This window comes from Apodemus sylvaticus, chromosome 22 (assembly GCF_947179515.1).
Source record: "Apodemus sylvaticus chromosome 22, mApoSyl1.1, whole genome shotgun sequence".
NCBI classification, from domain to species: Eukaryota; Metazoa; Chordata; class Mammalia; order Rodentia; family Muridae; genus Apodemus; species Apodemus sylvaticus.
This window is the reverse complement of record NC_067493.1, coordinates 26,017,137-26,031,678: the sequence shown is the minus strand read 5'-3', so window position 1 is coordinate 26,031,678 and position 14,542 is coordinate 26,017,137.

Here is a 14,542-nt window from a genome sequence, read left to right as displayed (position 1 = left end):
TTGTCTTGTTAGAGTTTCTATGGCTGAAGAGACCACAGCAATTCTTACTGTGGAAAACGTTAAGTTGGGGCTGGCTTGCATGGTGCAGGCAGATGTGGTGCTAGAGTTATACATCTGGAGCAGCAGGAAGAGTGACACTGGACCTGGCTTGAACACTCAAGCCCACACCCCAGTGATGCATGTCCTCCAACAAGGACACACTTCCTAATTGTGGCACTCCCTATGACCCCATGGGGACCATCTTTATTCAAACCACCACAGTTCCCCACCATGGTGCCAAGTTGGCAAGGACTTAGGTGACTGAGGAAAAAGGTGTGTCTTGGCAGCAGTATCTCCTGATAGCCAGGATGTCCCTTTGTGGTTAATTTTTTTTTAATGTATTTATTTCATTTATATGAATACACTGTAGCTGTCTTCAGACACACCAGAAGAGGGCATCAGAGCTCATGTTGTGAGCCACCATGTGGTTGTTAGTAATTGAACTCAGGGCCTCTGGAAGATCAAGCAGCCAGTGCTCTTAACCGCTGATCCATCTCTCCAGGCTAAGGTGTTAAACATTTGTTTGTTTTTCGAGACAGGGTTTCTCTGTGTAGCCCTGGCTGTCCTGGAACTCACTCTGTAGACCAGGCTGGCCTCAAACTCAGAAACTCGCCTGCCTCTGCCTCCCAGAGTGCTGGGATTACAGGCGTGTGCCACCACCACCCGGCTACAGTTAAACATTCTTGAAACTGCAGTCAGGTTGTTCCGGTTCCGTTGTTAACGGAGACACTGGGGCTCTTTCTCACGTGTGTACTGATGAAGTAAAGGAATCTTCAGAGGACTCTGACTGAGAAGACAAACGGGCAAACCATGAAGGGAAACAAAAAGCAGAGGCAATGTTTTGAGCATCAGAGCGTGACTTGCAGAATGGATATTCCGTCTTTGTGGAGATCTCGGGTAGAGATGCTCTGTAAGGAAGGGTGCTGCCATGATCTGGGATGAGAAGAGGGTGAACCAAAGAAGGAACTGTTCATTTCGACTCGTGGTTCAAGGGTACTCTGCATCGAAGAGAGGGAGGCACAGCAGCATCAGGAGGCAGCAGCTCACACCGCATCCCGTCAGGAAGCAGAGTGACGGATGCTACGGCTTAGCTTGCTGTCTCCTTTTTATTTAATACAGACCATGAGATGGTGCGTCTTCCCACCCCAATTAGCCAATATAAGAGCCTCTTCACAGGCTTGCCCAGAGGTGACTGTTGTGCCTGTCAGGGCACTAGCTGTCACATCGGACCTCTTTGATTGCATTTGCCGGAGGGAGGAATGAGACATCTTTACACTTAGTCAGAAAGCTCTGTGCATGCTAAACAGTCCTCTTATGCAGACCAGGGCTTCTGGAAGCAGCGTCATATAGTCATCTGTGAACAACCCTCTGGGTGGTTCAGGATGTCACGACTCACAGAACGAAGGATGACTTCAACCCATTCTTCTGACCAGTAATTCAAGTTCACAGATACAGTTCTCTGTTGTAAAAACTGCTGATTGTGAGAGAGAAGCCCAACACCCAGTTTGCTACCCGCCAGTCAGCCTGGCTGAGCCTCACTTCCCTCGTCTGTGAGTGGGGTGCCCTCACCAGATGTCTTAGGGTTGACATTGCTGTGGCAAAACGCCGTGACCATAGCAACTGGAGGAGGAATGAGTTTATTTGGCTTATGCTTCCGCATCAAAGTCCATCATTGGAAGAAGTCAGGGCAACAACTCAAGGAGGGCAGGGGCTTAGAGGCAAGAGTCAACACAGAGGCAATGGAAGAGCACCACTCCTTAGCTTGCTCTCTGAAGCTTGCTTGGAACACATCCTTATAGAACCCAGGACCATCAGGCTAGGGTGTGGCACGGGCCCTCCCAGGTGCATCAAGAAAAATGTACCACAGGCTTGCCTACAGGCCAATCTAGCAGGGGGTATTTTCTCAATTCCAAAATAACTCTGCCAAAATAACCAACTGAACACCAATCCAGGAGAGGGAGGCCTGACTAAGACCCAGGGAGCAAATTTCACTCTGAGACACCATGCCAGAACTGGAGGTCTGAACCTGCATTTCCGCTTCCAGGGCCCCATTCTTGTTCTTTAGTAGAAAACCCAGGTCTGGACAAGTCAAATGGTTTCCTTAGCACTTCTGGTGGTTGGAAGGTGGAAACAGCATAGCCTCAGGGCCTGCCTGAGGATACCTTAGCTGTGTCACATAGAGTGAATGTAGAGAAGAGATCTGGACCAGTCGGGTCACTTTTCAGTGACAGGATCCTGAGGAGGAAGGACCTGGGATCAGAGACAAAGAGAACAGGTAGGCTTAGGAGGTCATGGCTTATGCCAAGCCTGTTTATTAAGAAGTACCAAGATCATCCCAGCACTCTGGGAGGCAGAGGCAGGTGGATTTCTGAGTTCAAGGCCAGCCTGGTCTACAGAGTGAGTTCCAGGACTGCCAGGGCTACACAGAGAAACCCTGTTTCGGGGGGGGGGGGGGAAGTCAAGAGTACAGCATTGTATTGAGTCAGTAAAAGCCGTCATACAAGGGGATGACGTCTTCAGGAGACCAATGAAGCGTGTTACACAGGGCGAACAGGATTATCTCCAGGGTGTCAGGGACAAGCACACAGAAGCTTCTAGGCTGAGAGAAAGTAGGGGATAAAGCCAAATGTCTAGGAACTGAAACATTAACTCCTTCAAAGCCAGGCTCCAGCCTCAGAATGGACCTTGCCGAGTCTGGCCCTGGGCAAGGACATGGACTTCAATTCCTTTTGTCTTTTACTCGGGGCCTCTGAGAAATCCTTGAATGGCCTGGTTCTCAACAGAGGAGGAACCGGGGTCATTCAGGAGCGTGATCAAAAGGCCAGATTTGCACAATGTCTGCTCCTGTCTCCTTGCTCCTTACCTCCACCCCTTATGTGTGTGTGTGGGGGGGGGGGGGGCTATAGGTTAACATTAAGTGTCTTCCCCTCTCCCCTCTTTTCCTTTCTCTCTTTTCCTTCCTCCTGCACCTTTGGGTGAGTGTTCACAGAAGCCAAGACAGAGCATTGCATCCCGTGGAACTGGGGGCCTAGGTGTTTGTGATCTACCTGGCATGTTGTGGGGAAGAGGAGCCGGTTCCCTTAGGTCCCCTTAACCACGATAGTTTCCTCACCTTGGTTTTTGAGACAAGGTCTCTCTCATCAAGTGTGTTTTCACTGGTTTGGTTAGATTAGCCACCAGTGAGCTTCTCTGGTCTCTGCCACTCCTGTACTGGGATCACATGGGGACCAAGCTTACAGCACCCTCGCCTTTGGGGGACAAGCTAGACTCCATTCAAACCACAACACAACGTAATATCATCTGCTTGTTACTAATGTCCCCAGAGTCAGCGGCGTTCAGTGACTTTGCCCCCCACTGACCTTTGGCCTCCCACTGACCTCACTTGGCAAAAATCCCTCCCCTCTTAACTGTTCATCTCCTTATTTTATATGTGTGTGTGTGTGTGTGTGTGTGTGTGTGAGCGTGTGTGTGTGTGTGTGTGTGAGCGTGTGTGTGTGTGTGTGTGTGTGTGTGTGTGTGTGTGTGGTGCACGCCTGTAATCCCAGCACTTGGGAGGCAGAGGCAGGCAGATTTCTGAGTTCCAGGCCAGCCTGGTCTACAGAGTGAGTTCCAGGACAGCCAGGGCTACACAGAGAAACCCTGTCTCGAAAACAAAAAAACAAAACAAAACAAAACAAAACAAAAAACAAACCAGGTGTGTGAAACAGGCTCTCAGCTGAAGCTGGAGCTCCCAGGCTAGGTTGGCTGGCTTGTAAGCCCCAGGGGTTTCCCTGACCCTGCTGCCCTGGCTCTGGAATTATAGGGGCATACTCCTGCATCTGCCTTGTATGTAGGTGCTGGGGGTCTGAATTCGAGTCCTCAGGCTTATGTGGAAATTGCTTTACAGACTGAATCATAGATGTGTCATCTTTTATTGTCCAAAATGAGGCAGGAGAGAGGCCTAGGCAGAAGGACGGGAAAGGACTTCTAATAGGAGCCAGGCAAGAAACAGTATGGGATGTGTGGAGTCAGGGAGGGGAGAGGAGCAGGGTGTGGAGCGAGTGGTTGTCTAAGGGGTGCCCAGCATCCCCTCCCGGTCTCTAGTCTCAGAGACGATGGATGCTTAGAAGCCTTGATGCTTAGAAAACTGTTAGCTGACCTCCCTAGGACAGGGCCTTCAGAGGGGATTTGGGGAAACTGAGTTAGCCTCAGACCATGAGTCCTCGGTAAACTTACATTATAGGCAACACTCTAACCCCAGCCATCAGCACAGAGTGATTATACCAGGAGGTTTGATGAATGACTAAATGACCTAAGTCTGCTCCTGTGCCAGGCAGCTCAGAACCCCCTTCATGAGGTGCAAGCCTAGGCCAGTTGTGGGACACCCCCCTGCCTATACCCCCCGTTTGTGCCAGGAGCGGAGGACATAGAGACCTCCCATCTCGCCCCCTCTTTGGGACCCTCTTCCCCACACACATCAGTTCCTGTCAGAGCCAAGATGTGTCGCCATGGAAACTGCTTGGCAAATGCAGGCGGGCAGAGGCGGCCAGCAGCCGCTTACACTACCCAGCTCCCGGCACCCGTCGGAGTGACACGCGCGTGCCTGGCAGTGCGTGGCATGTGTGCGGTGAGTTAGGGCTTGGGTAGGCACCTAAGTGCTTGCGTGATGTGTGTCAGAAGTGGGTCTGGAGGGTGTGTACTCTTGTGTGTGCATGCATGTGCATGCCTGTCAGCAGAGGGAACCGTGGCTGTGTGCACGCGCTCTGGGTGTGATGGCTGCTGGGTGTGCACAGACATGGGGAATAGAGGACTGACAGGGATGTCTGCACTACAGGCTGGCCATCACTAGATGCTGAGGGACCAGCTCAAGGTGCCCTGCCGTTGCTGTCCCCACTGTTGACGACGTGGACCTCCTGGCCAAAGACAGCCACTGCTCAGGTAATCATCCGTCTGCAGGAGTGCATGACTGGAGGGCTTCTGGGAGGAGGCAGCTGCGAATGAGACTCAGGTGAAGGGGAGAAAAACAGTTCTCTGGGTGGAGAGTATAGCCTGGGCAAGGCCTGGAGTCTAGATGTGATGAAGAGATACTGAGAAAGAGGAGAAACAGGCAGCAGGGCTGAATAAGGTTGGTTCACACTCCAGTTTAAAAGCCTATCTTCCTAGAATGGGGGTGCCCAAAGAGGCACCCACAAAGGTGCCATGTGGAACAAGGGGACAGAGCTGGTGGAGATGTCATGGGGTGAGCCTTGATGCTCCAGGGACAAGACGGGGCTTTCCGGTGAGACTAAGATCAACTTGAGGGTCCGGCAGTGCAGGGGGCCGTGACTTGAATGGAGTGAGTCGGGTAGAGCCAGCTGTGCTGGGCTGTCAGGAAAAAAACATATTCGGAAGTTGACCAGATGTTTCAAAGAGATTGTAGGCCTGTGGATAGGGTAGAGGAGTGTCTGGGAGGCACGTGATTTCCACAGGGTGAGACCATGTAAGAGGAAGTTTGGGTCCCCAGGGCCACCTCTTCAGCATCTAAGGACAGTACAATGCCCTCTGGGTGCTACTGATTTTCTATCCTGGTAGGACCTCCAACTCTTTTATCTATGTGGGGGACGAAGCTAGTTTGGTGACCCCACCCTCCAGGTACCCAGAGTCACCAGAAGTCCCAGACTGGTGCCTGCGGTCTCCTGAATGAGTTTCCCTGGGTTTCCAGAAGGGAATGTCCGTGCCTAGTCCTGCCCCTCTGAGGGTGTGTGGGCTGCCAAGGTGACAGGGACAGATGTCGCTGGGCATGTGGTGGGCACGAGGAGCAAACCTCCATCTGGAGGTCTCACTCGGATCCCCTCCAAGGATGCATGGAAGGGGCTCCCACACTGGAGCCCACCCGGGCACAGCTTGCCTGTTTGGACAAGGCTGCAGAGGTCTGGTGCAGCCAGGCTGGGCCTTGACTCCATATTTGTCTGTCCAGGGCAACCCTCTCTTCCGGGAGTTCCTTCTCTCGCCAGCACCCACTCCTACTATCTGCTGTGCTGCCCCAGGGTGACACTTTCCACCTACAAATGGATTTAAAAAGGCTTTCTCGATGGCAGGGCACAGCTAAGGCCCTTGTCAGCCAGCACCTCCCCTGCCTACCGGGGGAAGGAGGAAAGATAAGATTGTGCAATGGATGAGGGGGCTGGTGTGTGGGACACCCCTCATTTCACAGCCTACTCTGGGGCACCCTGAGATGACTTGCTATTTTATGTTGTTGGCGTTCCAATGCCAAGACTTTGGGGACATTTGCAGGCAGCCCTAAATGGATGAGAACTCTGACAGAGACAGATGTCACTGGGCATGCGATGGGCACATGCCTGGAACCCGTCTCTGTGCCTGGGAATGTATTCTTTCTGTTTGGGAAGCAACAGGTGGGCTCTCTCCCCACCCCTGGCCACATAAAATAGAAGAAGGGAGTGGAGGCTCTGATAGAGCCAGACCTGGGCAGAGGTAAAATAGAGAGCCTAGACCAAGCCTAGGCTTAATGCTCAGGCCATCCTGCACCCCAGGTTTGGTCTAGCCTTGGGAATCCCCAGGAACCTGTCTTCATACTATAGTTGGCAGCTCTCTATCTGGTGCACCCCGGCCGTAATGTCTTCACTATTTGTTGAGGATAACTTTCCATTGAGACGCCCCACCCCCACCAGTCTTAGTCACCCTAGCCGCTGTCTGGGGGGAACAAGAGATCTCAGAACTGGGGGGACCTGGTGTGAATACTAATTGGGCTCCTCACAGGGCAGCTTCACAGGCTGATGATGGTTGGACCCTGGCCAAGGCCGGCTGGGCCTGCTTTGGAGCCCTGCGCACCCCCACCGCTGAATCAAGATGCCTCTAATGCTTTTTAGGGGCTTCTGTTACTCTCTCAGGCCTGGGAAGGGTCCTCAGCTGTTCCAGGATGGGATGGGGACTGGAGACCCATAGAGCTGTGATCCCTGGTTTTCAGTCCCAGCTTGGCCCCGAGAAGGGGCTTCAGCCATTCCAAGATGGGGTTAGGACTGGAGACTCAGATGATCCTGGCTGGGCCTTCTATAAAATGCTTCCGGAAATATGGCTGCTTTCATCAGACAAGCAGGAGGACTCTTCTCAAGAGGGTGGGTAGGGGTGTGTGCAAAACTGGGGCACAGATAAGGAGCCCCCTTGGCTTAAACGAGTCCTAGATTCTGGGCTCTATCCAATTTGAGCATATCTTAAATCAGTGCCTCCCTCCCTCTGAGACAGGGTCACAGGTAACCCAGGCTGGCCTCCAATTCCCTATGTAGCTGAGGATGACCATGAACTCCTGACCCTCCTGCTTCTGTCCTCTGAGTGCTGGGATTATGCTGCTATGGCTGGTTTATGCAGCTCTGGGGATAGAACCCAGAGCCTCATGGATGCCCCTTCCCTGCTGGATCCCTTTGCCACCCTCTCAGAGTCACTTCCCGGCCTCACCAACCTCTGCTGCTGCCAGGTGACCTCAGTGCACGGCAGTGGGAGCCCCTCGGGGTCCTTGGTGAACCTCGGGGTCCAGCCTATCCTGTGGCTTCATCCACACTCTGCTCCTAGACCCTCTCTGGATCCATGCACCCAAAGCCCCAGGGCATCCCGGCTTTTGCTCAGACTAGCTCCCCTCGAGGGCCTGGCCCTTCCCTACCCTCGGTTCCCACTCATCCTGCTTGCCCATCTGTGTGGCACTGGCCTCAAAGGCTGTCCTCGGATCCTGTCCTCCTCGGCAACCTCTTTTTCTCTGCTGGCGCTGTATCTGGGGCAGCCTGGCCCACCACAGCCCAGCACCTGCCACGCACAATGTGTGCTGAACAAGCGCTGCCCCAGTGGGCACACCACTGCGCCAGGAACGTCGCTCCTCCCCTCTAACCCTTCGGTTACGCACTCGGTGTGAAGCAGCTTCCTCTGTGCCGGATGCAGTGAGCTCCTGTCACTAGTTACAACAGCACACACACGTATGGTTACTTCCGCAGCCAGAAGTTCAAGACTGAAATGTGGGGTACACTGTGTCCCCCCTGCCACCGCAGTGGTTCTCAACCTTCCTAATGCTGTGACGCCCCCTCAACCATAAAAGTAAATATTCCATTGCTACCTCATAACCATAACTTTTGCAATGACTGGTATGTAATCCCCAGGGGGTTGCGGCCCACAGGTTGAGAATCCTTCCTCCCTGTCAGCTGCCTGTGACTATATAGTTCCTTCTCTGCCCTGCAGGATTCAGCTGTGTAGCCCTGGCTGGCCTGGACTCACTATATAGACCAGGTTGGCTTTGAACTCAGAGGTCTGTGAGCCTCTGCCTCCCAAGTGCTGTGTTTAAAGGTGTGTGCCACCACGTCTGACCTGTAAATATTTTTTAACCAGCTTTATTTATTTATTTACATGCCAGAGTCCACCCATTTAAAGTTTACCAGTTTAGCAGGGCGTCACAACACACACACCTGTTATCTCAATACTTGGGAGGCTGAGGCAGGCAGGTTGCGGCAAGTTTGAGACCAGCCTGGGCTACATAGTGAGTCTAGAATGACACACTTATCTCAACAACTCTATATAAAATAAAATAAAAGGAAAAAGAAGTGTCCCAGTTCCGTGGCACCAGCTCTAACACTGAGTTAATGACCTCTGCCTGATGTGCAATGCCAAGGCTGGGTGTGGCTGCATCCAGGAAGCCTTGGCCTGGGGGCCACCTGCCTTGGGGACCAGGGGGTTCCTTCCAATTCATCAAGTCCCCCCTGCAGACTTGATCGTCTAGATCTCCAAGTTCAGTTCGGAGGCCTGGCTCTTGTGTCTCCCGTACCTCCTAGTGGTGACAAGAATGGGCGGTCTACACCTTCATTTCTGTGTCTACACGGAGGCCGTGGATCTCAGGCTTTGGCCTCAACTCTCCCCCTGCTAGGTTCTTACGGCTTTTTGAGAAAGGGTCTCACGATGTATCCTCCCTGGCTGACCTGGGATATGTAGCCCAGGCTGGCCTGGAACTCACAGAGATCCTTTCGCCTCTGCTTCCTGGGCGCTGGGATTAAAGACGTGCACACCACATCCAACATCTACCCTGGTTTGTTTGTTTGTTTGTTTGTTTGTTTGTTTGAGGCTCGATCTCTCACTGAACCGATGGCTTAGGCTCCCAGTGGTGAGATAGAGATCACAGGCCTGCGCCTCTTGACTGCTAGGGCTCAGACCCTCAGCTTGCAGGGCAGGCCCTCCACCCACTGAGCCATCTTCCCAACTCCTCCAGGCTTCTTCATAATGACCAGCTTTGGATAGAGCGTGCCTCTTTCCCCCCACAGCCTGAGTTCTTGTCCTAACAGTGCACCAGAAGACACTTGCCAGAAGTGTGTGGTATTCTAGCCGCACGCTTGTTCAGTGCATGTCTGTGATACCAGCCCTTGGAAAAAAGGGACAGAAACTTCGCAAGTTTGAGGCCAGTTTGGGCAGAAGGTGACAGCAGGAAATAGCCTCTAACAGAATATGCGGACAATCCCTTTATGATGATTTTAGTTGGCCCGAGTGGTGGCGTACGCCTTTAATCCCAGCACTTGGGAGGCAGAGGCAGGCAGATTTCTGAGTTCAAGGGCAGCCTGGTCTACAGAGTGAGTTCCAGGACAGCCAGGGCTACACAGAGAAACCCTGTCTCAGGGGTGGGGTGGGTGGGGGGATGGGGGTGGGGAAGATGGTTTTAGTTGGGCAGTGGTGGTGCATGCCTTTAATCCCAGCATTTGGGAATCAGAGGCAGGTGAGTCCCTGTGAGTTTGAGGCCAGCTTCGTCAATAGAGTGACTTCCAGAACAAGCAGAGCTACACAGAAAAACCCTGCTTGAAAAACCAAACAGACTCAGGAGAGATGGTTTTATATATATATATACATATATATATATATTTTCCCCCCCTCCCCCGAGATAGGGTTTCTCTGTGTGGTCCTGGCTGTCCTGGAACTCACTCTGTAGGCCAGGCTGGCCTCGAACTCAGAAATCCACTTGCCTCTGCCTCCCAAGTGCTGGGATTAAAGGCGTGCACCACCACGCCCGGCTGAGAGATGGTTTTAAAAATGGAGGGAAAAGAAAAATAACAGAAGTTAGGAAAGAGCTGGGATTACTGGTGACCCTTTGCCCTTTGCCCTTTGCCCTTTGCTTTTTTTTTTTTTTTTTTAAGAATTCCCCACATTTCCTACATTGGATGTTTACAGTAGAATCATTATTTCTTAATCATTATTATTATTTTTTTTTAAGGAAAATTCCTTTGCCCCCTGGAAATGATGGTGATGCATTGCTCAGCCATTCACGGGGCATTGCAGCTGGATGGGGTGGGGCTATTGGTCCCAGGAGGCTGGAGATTTCCCATCAGGAAGGAATCTGTTATTCTAAAGACACCCGAGGAGGAAGTGCAGTTTAGGGGTTTAACTGGGACAGCGGAGCCTGGGCAGCGTAGTACAAGCCTTTCCTTCCTACTCTATGGAGGCGGAGGCAGAAGAGTGCAGTTAGAGGCTAGCCTGGGCTACACATGCAAACCCTGTCAAGGGATAACCAAAAATACATCAATGGCAGCACCCTCTGTGGCTGAGGCTAGCCTTGCACTTTCCCTGTTCCACCTCTGGAGTGGTTTTAAGGGGACTCCGGGCACAAAGAAGAGGCTCTTAAACATTTGTGGGCACTAGACGTGAATCTGAGGCTGGGGAAGGCCGACTTCCCCATTCCTGTGTCTACGTTCCTCTATTCTGGATAACATCACCAGCCTGCCTAACCCTTGATGGCATGGGAAGGGGGGAAAAGGGACTTCCCTTTTTTTTTTTTTTTTTTTTTTTCTGAGACAGGGTTTCTCTGTGTAGCCCTGGTTGCCCTGGAACTCACTTTATAGACCAGGAGGTCTTGAACTCAGAGATCCACCTGCCTCTACCTCCAGAGGGCTGGGATTAAAGGCGTGTGAAACCACCACCACCAGCCGGGATCAGGGAACCCTGTTTAGCTGGAAGTTCTTAGGAGGGTTTGTCAGGTCAATATGGAGGGCCTTCCATTCCCAAATACAAGCTTGGCACATTGGGGAAGCTCCCCTGTGAATTGGGCCAGGACAGGTCCCCTCAGGCTCTTCCTGGCCACCCAGGTGACTTTAGGGATGATGTCCCCACCTAACACTTGCCTCTAGCACACAGTAGGGTTTGTCGCCCCAACTAGGTATGAAGAGCAAGCCTGGGCTTGTGGTTCAGTCATAGTAGATATGGAGTCTCCATTGCTCTGATCCTTGTATGTTGATTTCTCAGTAGAGAAATTCAGGCATTCAAGCCTGGCCTACCTGCTCGGTGTTGGGTAGTTGTGATGGGCATGGATGTCCCCTCCCCACTGTGTTGCCTGTGGGTTAGTGGGCTAGCAGGCTCTGAGGAAGAAAACGTCTCTTTCTCCTCCTCTCTCCCTCTCTCCCACTCTCCCTCTCCCTGTCTCTCTCTGACCTGGCGACTGCTAAGACAGGATCTCACTATGTAACCCTAGACCTGGCTGGCCTTGAACTCATGGAGATCTGCATGCCTCTACTTCCTACATCCGGAGTGAGATTAAAGTGAGATGCCCTGATGTTTTCTACGTTTTAAATATTTTTTTTATTTATGTGTATATGTTAGGCAGGGCATGTGTGTGCAGTGCCCACAGAGGCCAGAAGGGGGCGTTGTTCCCTGGAGCTGGAGTTCCACCCAGTGAGTACTGGATGCTGGGAACTAAACCACGCTCCTCTGCAAGGTCTTAACTGCTGAGCCATCTCTCCAGCCCCAGTTTGCCTGAGTTGGGGTAAGCTTGCCTATCTGCTGTCTATAGGAGAGGCGGGGGTACCCAGTCTACCTGAGGCCTGTGGAGGGGGAGACCCCTTGGAGGCTCACAGGTCATGTGAGACCTCTGACCTTCTGGAATATTTCCCTGGGGTCACTGGGTGAGAGAGTCCCCTGAAGGACTCAGCAGCTCCTGAGGGCTCAGGACAGGAGGATGTGGTAGGAGAGCTGAGCTACTGCTTCCAGGTGGCCTCTCTGTCCTGGGGTCCTGTGAGAGCATTGTGGGCTCCCGAGCCCACGCCTGGGTTGGATAGAATGGAACAGAGGCCATGGCTCCCAGCACTGTGGTCAGCATCCATGCTCCCTTGTCCCCTCCCAGGGGGCTCTTTGGCTTTGTAACCCATGACATGATTGTCTGAAGTTTGTCTTTCTTTCTTTCTTTCCTTCCTTCCTTCCTTCTCCTTCCTTCCTTCCTTCCTTCCTTCTTTCTTTCTTTCTTTCTTTCTTTCTTTCTTTCTTTCTTTCTTTCTTTCTTTCTTTCTTTCTTTCTTTCTTTCTTTCTTCTTTCTTTTTTGGTTTTTTGAGACAGGGTTACTCTGTGTAGCCCTGGCTGTCCTGGAACTCACTCTGTAAAATCCTCCTGAATGCTGGGATTAAAGGCGTGCACCACCTATGCCCGGCTTTTTTTTTTTTTTTTTTTTTTTTTTTTTTTACGTATTTGTTTGTGTGTGGGGGGCAGGGGAGGAGTTAATGTATATGCAGGTCAGGGAACAGTTTTGTGGACAACAGCTCTCTCTTTACACCTTTACCTGGCTTCTAGGGATCTCACTCAGCTTGCCTGGTTTTAGCAGCAAGCCCCTTCATCCACTGAGCCATCTTGCTAGTCCCTCTCTGACCTGCTTTGCCTGAGTTCCACACAAAACACTTCGTTGGTTAGCAGCCTTCCAGGAAGGCAGCATGGCCATGCCTTTGATCCCTGAAAAAGACACACAGAGGCAGGCAGATCTCTGAGTTCCAGGCCAGCCTGGTCTATTCTGGATTCCAGGATAGCCAGGGTTACACAGGAAAACCCTGTCTGTAATCAAAGAAACGAAGTACCAGATCTCCTCCCCCGCCCCCTTGTCCCCCCCTCACTTTTAAATCAGAGTTTCCAATCCTGGAAACAAACAGGAACCCCCACCCCCACCCTAGCGCTCTGTGCTAGCTTGGTTTTTTGTTGCTGTGATACAATGTCCTGACAAGAAAAACAGCATAGTGGGAAAGGATTTCTTAGCTGACAGTTCCAAGTTATAGATTATTACAGTAGGGAACTGAAGGTGGGAACTGAAAATGGCTGGTTACTTTATAACCACAGCCAGGAGCAGAAGGAACTAATACATATGCTAATAAATATGTTAATAATATGCTAATGTATACAATAATACATATGGGCGTGTGCTTAACGCAACTTCCATATTCTTACACAGCTCTGGACCTAGGGAATGGTGCCGCCCACACGGGGCTGGGTTTTTCTGCATCCATCACTTTATAAGACCGTCAGGCCAACTCAATGTAAACAATCCCTCACTGAGACTCTCTTCTTAGGTGATCCTGGGCGTCGAGAAGTTGACAAAGCTAGCTATCCCAGACTCCAGGCCTGGCTCTGGGGTAGGGAGTCGGATCCTGATCCTGCCTATACTCTTGCTGAGACCTGGGTCGGGCAGGAGGTCTCAGATTTCAGTGACCTGCTGGTGGGCCCTGGGAGGAGAGCAAGAGACTCTGTTAGCAGGTGCTAAAGTCCCCATGGGGTGGCCTTTGGTGTCCCTAGCCAGCAGCTCCGGGGCTCCTTGAGGACATCCCCAGGGACAACCTAGATGGCTGGTTTCAGAGAAGAGTCCAGGAGCCAATGTGACCCCAAAATGGTTGGTCCCTGGGGTGGTACATGTTTCCCAAGGATCTCTCTCTGTGTATCTCTCTCTGTGTCTCTGTCTCTCCCTCTCCTCTCCCTCTCTCTCTCTCTCCCCCCCCCCCTCTTTTCCTGTCTGGGCAGCAGTGCAAGTGTTTGTTAAGTGACTAAACAGTACCACGTGACACTCAGTGAACGATCTATACCAGCTAAAGATAATTTATTTTAATCAATTTATTTTAATTTAAGATAATTCGGCAGGTTATCAGTCTTAGCATTTGGTCAGTATCTATTGAGTGCCTGCTCTCTACCAGGCCCTGTTTTGGGGTCCAGAGCATGGACTTTAGATACAACAAGAGGGCTGGGCAAACCCCTGATGTAGCCTCCACCTGGAATAACAGGTATCCCAGGAGGTTGAAGAACCCTCCTGAGGTCCCTATCAGAGCAATGTGTTTAAGGGGGAAGAATGTTCTAGAAGAGGAATAAGAAGAACACAAGAGCCCGATGAAGTCGGGAGGCCCTCAGCTGGGCCTCCAGTCCGTGGCTCCATCAGTTTTTCCTGCTTGCCCCTCAGTTTTTCCATCAGCAAAATGGGAACAAACAAGCTTGTAGGTGGCCGTGGCAAGAATGTTCTGGAAGCATCCGGAATGCCATCTGGGGCTGGAGATGTGGCTCAGTTGGTAGAGTACTTGCCTAGCATGCAACCAGGTTGTAGGTTCAATCCCCAGCACTGCACAAGTGGGTGTGGCGGTGTAGCCCTGTAACCCCAGCACTCAAGAGGTAGAGGCAGGAGAGTCAGAAGTTCAAGGTCACCCTTGGTTAAGTAGTAAATTGGAGGCCTTGAGTTACAGGCATGCCCTTCCACCTGTGGCGTATGATGCGCTGGGTTTCCAA